The sequence below is a fragment of the Mustela erminea genome, chromosome 6, assembly GCF_009829155.1.
Source record: "Mustela erminea isolate mMusErm1 chromosome 6, mMusErm1.Pri, whole genome shotgun sequence".
NCBI lineage: Eukaryota > Metazoa > Chordata > Mammalia > Carnivora > Mustelidae > Mustela > Mustela erminea.
This window is the reverse complement of record NC_045619.1, coordinates 117,488,089-117,496,546: the sequence shown is the minus strand read 5'-3', so window position 1 is coordinate 117,496,546 and position 8,458 is coordinate 117,488,089.

Sequence of the window (8,458 nt, the reverse complement as noted above, 5' to 3'; positions counted from 1 at the left end):
AGCGAATAGAAAGAATCCTCTTTTATTTGTGAACACACAACTAAATGGAAAGATACTTTGTGCTCATGGATGAGAAGAATGAATATTGTTAAAATGTCCACACTACCCAAAGTAATCTACTGATTCAATGCAGTACTTATCAAAATTCCAATGGCATATTTCACAGAGTAGAAGAAATAATTCTAAAATTTGTATGGAATCACAAAATATCCCCCAAACCACCAGAGCAATCTTAAGGATAAAAAGGAAAGGTATGACCCTCCCTGATTTCAAACTACATCACAAAGCTATAGTCAAAGAGTATGTTACTCGTACTAATACAAACATACAGATGAATAGGATTGGGTTTCTTGGGTTTTTATTTTGTTTTATTTTGGGTTTTTTTTGTTGTTGTTGTTGTCGTTTTTAGATTTCAGATAGGAGTGAAATATAGTATTTGTCTTTCTCCAGCGTATTTTACTTAACGTAATACTCTCACATTCCACCCATGTTGTCGGAAATAATAAGATTTCATTCTTTTCTGTGGCCGAGTAATATTCCACGAAGCATATGCCTTTGGCTCAGGTCATGATCTCAGGGTCCTGGGATCAAGTCCCTACCTCATACTCCCTGCTCAGTGGGGAGTCTGCTTCTCCCTCTCTCTCTGCCCCTCCTCCAGCTTGTGCTCTCTCTCTCTCAATAAATAAATAAAATCTTTTAAAAAAATGAACAGGAAAAAAAATGAACAGGAAGAAATTGTGAACAACCTAGAAACTGGACATTCAGAAATACAACCTTTCTCTTGGTTATTTTAGGAATTTCTGCCCTTGGTTGGGAGCTGGTAATCCTTTTCTGTCAAGGATCTGGCTCTTGATAGTAAATATTTTCTGCTTCACAAGCTATACTCCCAAGGACTCAGCTCCGCTGTTACAGCAGGAGGGCAGTCAGGGGCAACAGCTAAGTAAAGAGGTGTGGCTATGATCCAATAAAACTCTACTCACAGAATGAGGACATCTGCCAGACTTGACCCTGGGGTCCTTCTTTTCCTAGCCTGCACTAGATGACTCTCTGTATTTAGGAAAGCAAACAATTATCATGCACTTTGACAAAAAGCTCTGCCTGGCAGTGTGGAACAATGCTTCAGAGCACTTCCCTGTTTCTTTGAGATGAACAGAAAGGTGTTGTGAGCCTGGCCCTGCACCATGCAAGGCACAGCTTGCTTCCTTATGTGATGCTCAACTGTTTGTTTTTGATTCCTTGTTGTGGCCAAGTGTTAATGTAGATTAACTTTGGGACAGCCTGTGAAGACTTATCCCAAGTCCTCTGGTGTAAATTTAGCCCAGAAGGAGGATGCTCTGAGATGGGGTGGGTGATACACAGCATTCAAGGACTCTGCTTAAATATGCACATTGGTATCCACCAGAAATCTTGGTTGCAAAGGATAGAAGCTGACCCTAAGCATGGGAAACAGACATCAGACCGTGTTAGCAGGCTCTCCAGGACTTAGGGAAATGCTATGTGTCCAGGTGTGCCATGGACAGGAGCACAGCACAGTGGCGATGGTGATGGATGTCCCCCACCACCCCTACCCACTGCCCCATCCTTGGGGCCCCTGCTTTGGAGTCCAAGCTCTGGGCACAGAGTGTGAGCCACACGCCATGCCTGGCTGCCACAGAGGTAGAAACAGAGGAGGGGCCTTCCTGGTTCTGTTTGCCACCTGCCCTAAGACCACACTCCATGGTGGGGTGGGATTGCCTCAAAGCAAGATCAGGTAGCAAAAAGAAAGAAGATGGACAAAATGTTTTCATCTGCTACAACAGCCACACCATCTGGGTTTCATAGTCTGCCTGCCGGGGAATAGTAAAACCCGCTGTGAACTTGATGAAGGGAAGGGCTGTGTCTCTGCTTGCTCTCTCAAGCTTGTCCTAGGTGCCTGTCTCAGTCCTTGAGTGATACAGGCTCATCGTGTTAGGCCCAAATTTTCGCGTCCGAGAGACCACCAAGGAACCAAGCACCGCTGCAATCACACGAGAGTTTATTTGGCAAGCTTAAGCTTGGGCCCAAGTATACCCGACACAGCAGAGTAGGGACTTGGACCCCGAACCAGATTACAGTCAGAGTTTTCAAAGGCAGAGTAGGGTGGACTCGGCGGTGGGTGAGGACAAAGGGGATTTATGGATGATGTAAGTCTCCAAGGATTTTTGGAAGCAAGGTCTCCAGGACCTTGCGGGGCTCGCTATTGTTGGCAGAAAGGCTATTTATTACCAATAATAAAAATCTTCTCGTGAGACCCTTTAGATGTATATCAGTGGGCCATATACTTGGGAATTATTCTTGACACTATTTGGAGGTTTAGAGATAAAGTTTCCTAAAGGAATTGTTAAAGTAGACTTACAGGATTCTGGTCGGACCTGTTGGGGTAAGGGGTTGGTCAGGCTTGTCCTTAACAAAACCTCAAGGTGAGGGCAGTTGAGTCCCCAGAGGAGAGCCACTCTGTCTGTTTCAAGGTCTTGTCAGCAGGTGAGGAATTTTAATGATTTTCTTCTGCCTGTGTTTCCCACATCAGCTAAACTTGAAGCGGGATGGCCTTAATTTTCTCGGCCTCCACATTTCCCTCTGAACAATTTTGACCCTTAAATCTCTAAGGTTGTTGAAAATGGAAGGTCTCATCTTCTTCAATTTCTTCCTGCTGAATAGGGGCATAGAGTTGTCCCTACCTACTTGGGTCAACATTGATCAGTTAGGGAATGTGTAGGGGAGTTATGAAAGACAGAGGCAGCTGAGTCCAGGGGTTTAAATCAATCATTAAAGGAGAGAGGGACTGTTTAAAGTGCTAATCTGAGTAGGTCAAAACCCAAGAAATATTGGGACATCAAGATGGAACATCAAGATGGCTGCACTTATGTCAGGGCTAGACTCGAGGTGGGTACAGCCTTGTTTTCCTTGGCCCCCACAATCGCTGATCATCTGGGAAGCATACCATGGCCCCTGGGAGCTCTGGCCTGGTGCAGCAGTCTTAGGGCGGTGGTGATAAATCATTATGGGGTCACTGCCAATACTTCAGTAGGTCACACCCCTGTTTTTTTTGTTTTTCTTTCCTTTGAGAGGGAAAGAAAGCATAGGGAGGGGAGCGACAAGGAAAGAGAATCAAGCAGATTCCATGCTCAGTGCAGAGCCCAATGCTGACTGGATCTCACAACCATGAGACTGTGACCTCGGCTGAAGTCAACAGTCAGACGCTCAACCGACTGCAACCAGGTGCCCTATAACCTTAATTTTTAAATAAAATTATAAAATAAAATAGAATGAGGGGTTCCTGGGTGGCTCAGTAAGTTTGAGCCTCTGCCTTCGGCTCAGGTCATGATCCCAGGGTCCCGGGATTGAGCCCCACATCTGGCTCTCTGCTCACCAGGGAGCCTGTTTCCACACCCCCCCCCCACCGCCTGCCTCTCTGCCTACTTGTGATCTCTGTCAAATAAATAAAAATAAAATCTTTAAAAAAAAAAGATGCTCGACATCACTAATCATCAGGGATATGCAAAACAAAACTACAATGAGACATCACCTCACACCTTTTCAGAATGGCTAACATAAAAAAATGCATGGAAAAACAAGTATTGGCGAGAATGAAAACTGGTACAGCCACTCTGGAAAACAGTATGGAAGTTTCTCAAAAATTTAAAAATAAAACTACCCTAAGATCCAGCAATCACACTACTGTATTTAATCCTCCAAATACAAAACCATGAATCCAAAAGGGTTACATGCACCCCTGTTTAGAGCAGCATTATTTATAGCAGCCAAATGATGGAAAGAGCCTAAGTGTCCATCAATTGATTAAGGGATAAAGAAGAGGCGATATATATACACAATGGAATATTAACCAACCATAAAAAAGAATGAAATCTTGCCATTTGCAATGACATGCGTGGAGCTAGAGAGTATAATGCGAAGCAAAATAAGTCAGTCAGGGAAAGACAAATACCCTATGTTCTCACTCAAATGTGGAATTTAAGAGTTGAAACAAATGCTCAAAGGAAAAGAAAGAGAGACAAACCAAGAAACAGATTCTTAACTATAGAAAACAAACTGCTGCTTACTGGGGGGTGGGGTGGGGTGGGTAAAATAGGTGAAGGGGATTGAGTAATGCGCTTGTTGTGATCATCACCAGTGATGTACAGAATAGCTGAATCACTATATCGTGCACCTGAAACTAATACACTATATATTAATTCTACTGGAATGAAAATAAAGTAAAATAAACTAAAAAGAACATAAACTAAAAAGAACATAAACTAACATAAGATAAAATAAATTCCAGATTCCTAGGAAAGAAGCTCACTGGCTCATTTTAGATCAGGTGCCCTGCCCTGATCCAGTGATTTCTTAGCATTATCAGCTTCTCCCTTAAATAATGTTAGCAGTAGCTAGTAGTCCCAGTGAAGCGCGTCAGGGTGTGGGGATGAAGGCTGAGGAACAAGAGGTATGGGTTAGGTGAAGCAAAGGCAGGGAACAAAGCTGACCGGACGATGTAGCTGTGGCCAGGACAGTCTGTTTACTAGGAAACACATGTCTATTAAAAATGCACTGATCCAGGTGTACCTGGCTTGCTCAGTCGGAAGAGCATTCATTGGGATTTTGAGCCCTATATTGGGTTCAGAGACTACTAAAAACAAACTAACTTAAAAAAAAAAAAAAGGAAAGAAAGAAAGAAACTTGCATTAAAAAATAATGGGGGGTGCCTGGGAGTCTCAGTGGGTTAAGCCTCTGTCTTGGGCCCACGTCATGATCTTGGAGTCCTGGGATCGAGCTACGCATTGGGCTCTCTGCTCAGCGAGGAGTTTGTTTTCCCCCCTCTCTCTGCCTGCCTCCCTGCCTACTTATTATCTCTCTCAAGTAAATAAAATCTTTAAAAAAAGAATCTTAAAAAAAAATTATGCACTCGGGGTGTCTGGGTAGCTCAGTCAGTTAAGTTTCTGCCTTCAGCTAAGGTCATGATCCTGGGGTCCTGGGATCAAGTCCCACAACACACTCCCTGGTCAGCGGGGAGCCTGCTTCTCCCTCTGTCTCTGCCCCTCCCTCCACTCATGCTTGCATTTCTGTTCTCTCTCTCATGTTCAAATCAATAATAATATCTTAAAAAAAAAAAAAAGCACCAATCTGATCTAGCAGCTCCATTTCTGGGTGGCTATCTGAAAGAACTGAAAACAAAGTCTCCAAGAGATGTCTGTATACCTGTGTTCACAGCAGCATTACTTAGAGTAGACAAAAGGCAGAAGCAACTGTACATCAAGAGATGAATGGACAAACCCAATGGGTACACACAGAGTGGAATATTATTCAGCCTTAAAAAGGGAGGAAATTCTGAGTCATGCGACTGCATGGATGCACCATGAGGATGTTATGCCAAAGAAAAAATGCCATTCACAAGGAAAAACATTGCATGAGTCCATCTCTGTGAGTTAGCTAGAGCAGTCACATTCCTAGAGACAGCAGAATGGCCAGGGGCTGGAGGCAGGGAGGATGGGGAGTTAGTGTTTCATAGGGGCAGAGTTTCAGTTTGGGAAACTGGAGAGAGGCCTACATGAATGGGGTGATGGGTGTAGAAAGGGCTAAGTCTAATGGTTGAGGCGCTCACAGTAACTTTTACTTAATAGTAATGTAATGGTAACTCCTCCATTATGTGTATATTTTACCAAAATCCTAAAAAACAAAATAAAAAAAATTTAATACAGAAAAAAGAAAACACACTCAAATTTCCCAAGATACTAGAAAGGAGTATACACCCTGCCGCTTCCTGGAGGTGCACGGGAGAAGAATGAGGCAGGAACAAGTCAGCCGCAAGAGAAAGGGAGCAGGGGACAACAGTAGAAAAGACTGTTGCCCCGAACAACTCCTCAGTCCTGCTTTAATTAGATAGAAACACTAACCCACAGAAGAGCTGAAGAAGGCCAAACGTTAGTCATATGCCTTGTAGATAAACAAGAAGGAAAGCAAAATATGTCTGATCAAGCACTATAAAGTTTACAATTGAACAAGCACATTCAAAGGACTTGTCTAACTAGCCACAGGTGCTCTCCGGGGAAAAAGGGGAGATAACGGAAAAATGAAGTGTCCCCCGCTGCTCAGCTTCAAGGCCGTATACCGTCATCTGCCCCAAAGGCCTGTTGCCAGTATGTGTTTTTCTTAAGGCGATATCTAAACATGCTTGGTAACTAGTTAAATTTCCCGTGGGTTATATTTTAAGTAATACGTTGTTCTGAGGGACAGTTGAAACACCCCGCCCTAATAATCTGATGCCAAAGGCTTCTCCCCACTTGGGAAGATTTCAAAAGGGGCCACCCATGAAGTCCAGCCACAGTTGGGTGCTCCTGCCTTCAGGGCCATGTGGTGCCAGTCCGGCCCAAGCAGAGGCAGTCCAGTCCATTCTGCTCACAGTCCAGCACGGATTCCGGGAGCTTTGTGATTCAGTCCTGCAGGGGTGGCTCACCCTCTGAAGAAACACTTTTCTCCTCACCAGGTGCCTTGGAGTCTCTCCTCATGGTCTAAAACCTGCATTTCCTGGCCGTGTCCCAGACCAACGACAGCGCCAAAGAAGCCACAACAAAACCAGAACAGTCCTCAGCTTTCCTTGGAGATTCCCTTAGGAATCCTCCTCAGACAGGCCAGAGGTGATATCCCGGCTCCGTTATTTACTTGCTGTGCTTGTCCCTCCACATCTTAGACCTCAGTTTCTTCATTTACAAGATGGAGCTTCATGGGGGTAGTTAGGGAATGAAATAAGCGCATTGGCTACATTTTTTCTGTTCTTATTGTTTGTTGAGACGTCTACTCAGACTTCACTTTAGCAAAGAAGATCTTAAGAAATGAGGTCCAGGGGCGCCTGGGTGGCTCAGAGGGTTAAGCCTCTGCCTTCAGCTCAGGTCATGATCTCAGGGTCCTGGGACAGAGCTCCGAATCGGGTTCTCTGCTTCGTGGAGAGCCTGCTTCCTCCCCTCTCTCTGCCTGACTCTCTGCCTACTTGTGAACTCTGTCTGTCAAATAAATAAATAAAATCTAAAAAAAAAGAAACAACACAAAGGAATCAGATACATCTATAAAGGATTTCTTAAGTATTAATATGAGACTGTTAACCAGGACATTAAAAAGTTACCAATAAAGGGGCACCCTGGTGGCTCTGTTGGTTGGGCATCTGACTCTTGATTTCCATTTAGGTTGTAACATCAAGGTCACAGGATCAAGTCCCACATTGGGCTCAGCACTTAGCAGGAAGTCTATTTGGATTTTCTCCTTCTCCCCCTCCCCTACTTCCCTGCACAGGTGCATGAGAGTCTCTCTGTAATAAATGAATAAATATTAAAAAATTCAAAAGTAAAATTAAATAGCCATCATCCACCTTAGCCAGTCAAGTCAGTCTAGTAAATCACTTACAGTAAGTTTGTGGGGTACTTAAAATCCAGATGACATTTATTTCTGTTTCCCAACTTTTTATTTTGAGCAAGTTTAAGCAAAAACTAACAAAATAGTACAACAGACACCTCTAGAATTTTTAAGTTGTTGATATCCTACCATATATGCTTATGCAGAACATATGCACACAGACACGCACACATATGGACATACACATAAACATTCCTTTGTTGTTTTGGTGGGGTCACTGTCATAAATAAACTGCAGACATTGTGACACTGTCAAGTGGCGGGTGGGGGACATCCCCAGACGAACAGATGATTTCAGGCGATCAGAGTGCTGTGAATCTAGCCACACCATTTCCATGGCAGATTTTATAGTATGTGAGAACTTACGGATATAAAATCACAGAGGTAAGGAGCGCCTGGGTGGCTCAGTGGGTTAAAGCCTCCGCCTTCGGCTCAGGTCATGATCCCAGGGTCCTCGGATCGAGCCCCGTGTCAGGTGATCTGCTCAGCAGGGCGATCTGCTCAGCAGGGCACCTGCTTCCTCCTCTCCCTCTGCCTGCTTCTCTGCCTGCTTCTCTGCCTATTTGTGATCTCGGTCTGTCAATTAAATAAATAAAAACTTTGAAAAAATCACTGAGGTGAGCAAAACTAAGAGAAATACGAAATGAGAGGTGCAGCTTTCAAAAAATTGGCATAGGGACACCTGGGTGGCTCAGTTGGTTGGGCGTCTAAGAGTTCAGTTCAGCTCCTGATCTCAGGGTCATGAGATGGAGCCGTGAGTCTGGTCCGCGCTCAGCAGGAAGTCTGCTTTTCTCCTCTCTCTCCCTCTTCCCCTCCCGACTCGTGTACTTTGTGTTTCTAAAATAATCCTTTTAAAAAATTGGCATATACTTATATATATACAGTCACAAATATAATTAGTTTTAATAATATATACATATATATTTGTGCAAAGTGTTTCTTCTCAGTTACCATATCCCACACATAACTTCCTATCATTTTCAATCATAGTTCCCAATCATAGATCACAGAAATATCCGCATTATTGTTAACCCTAATGT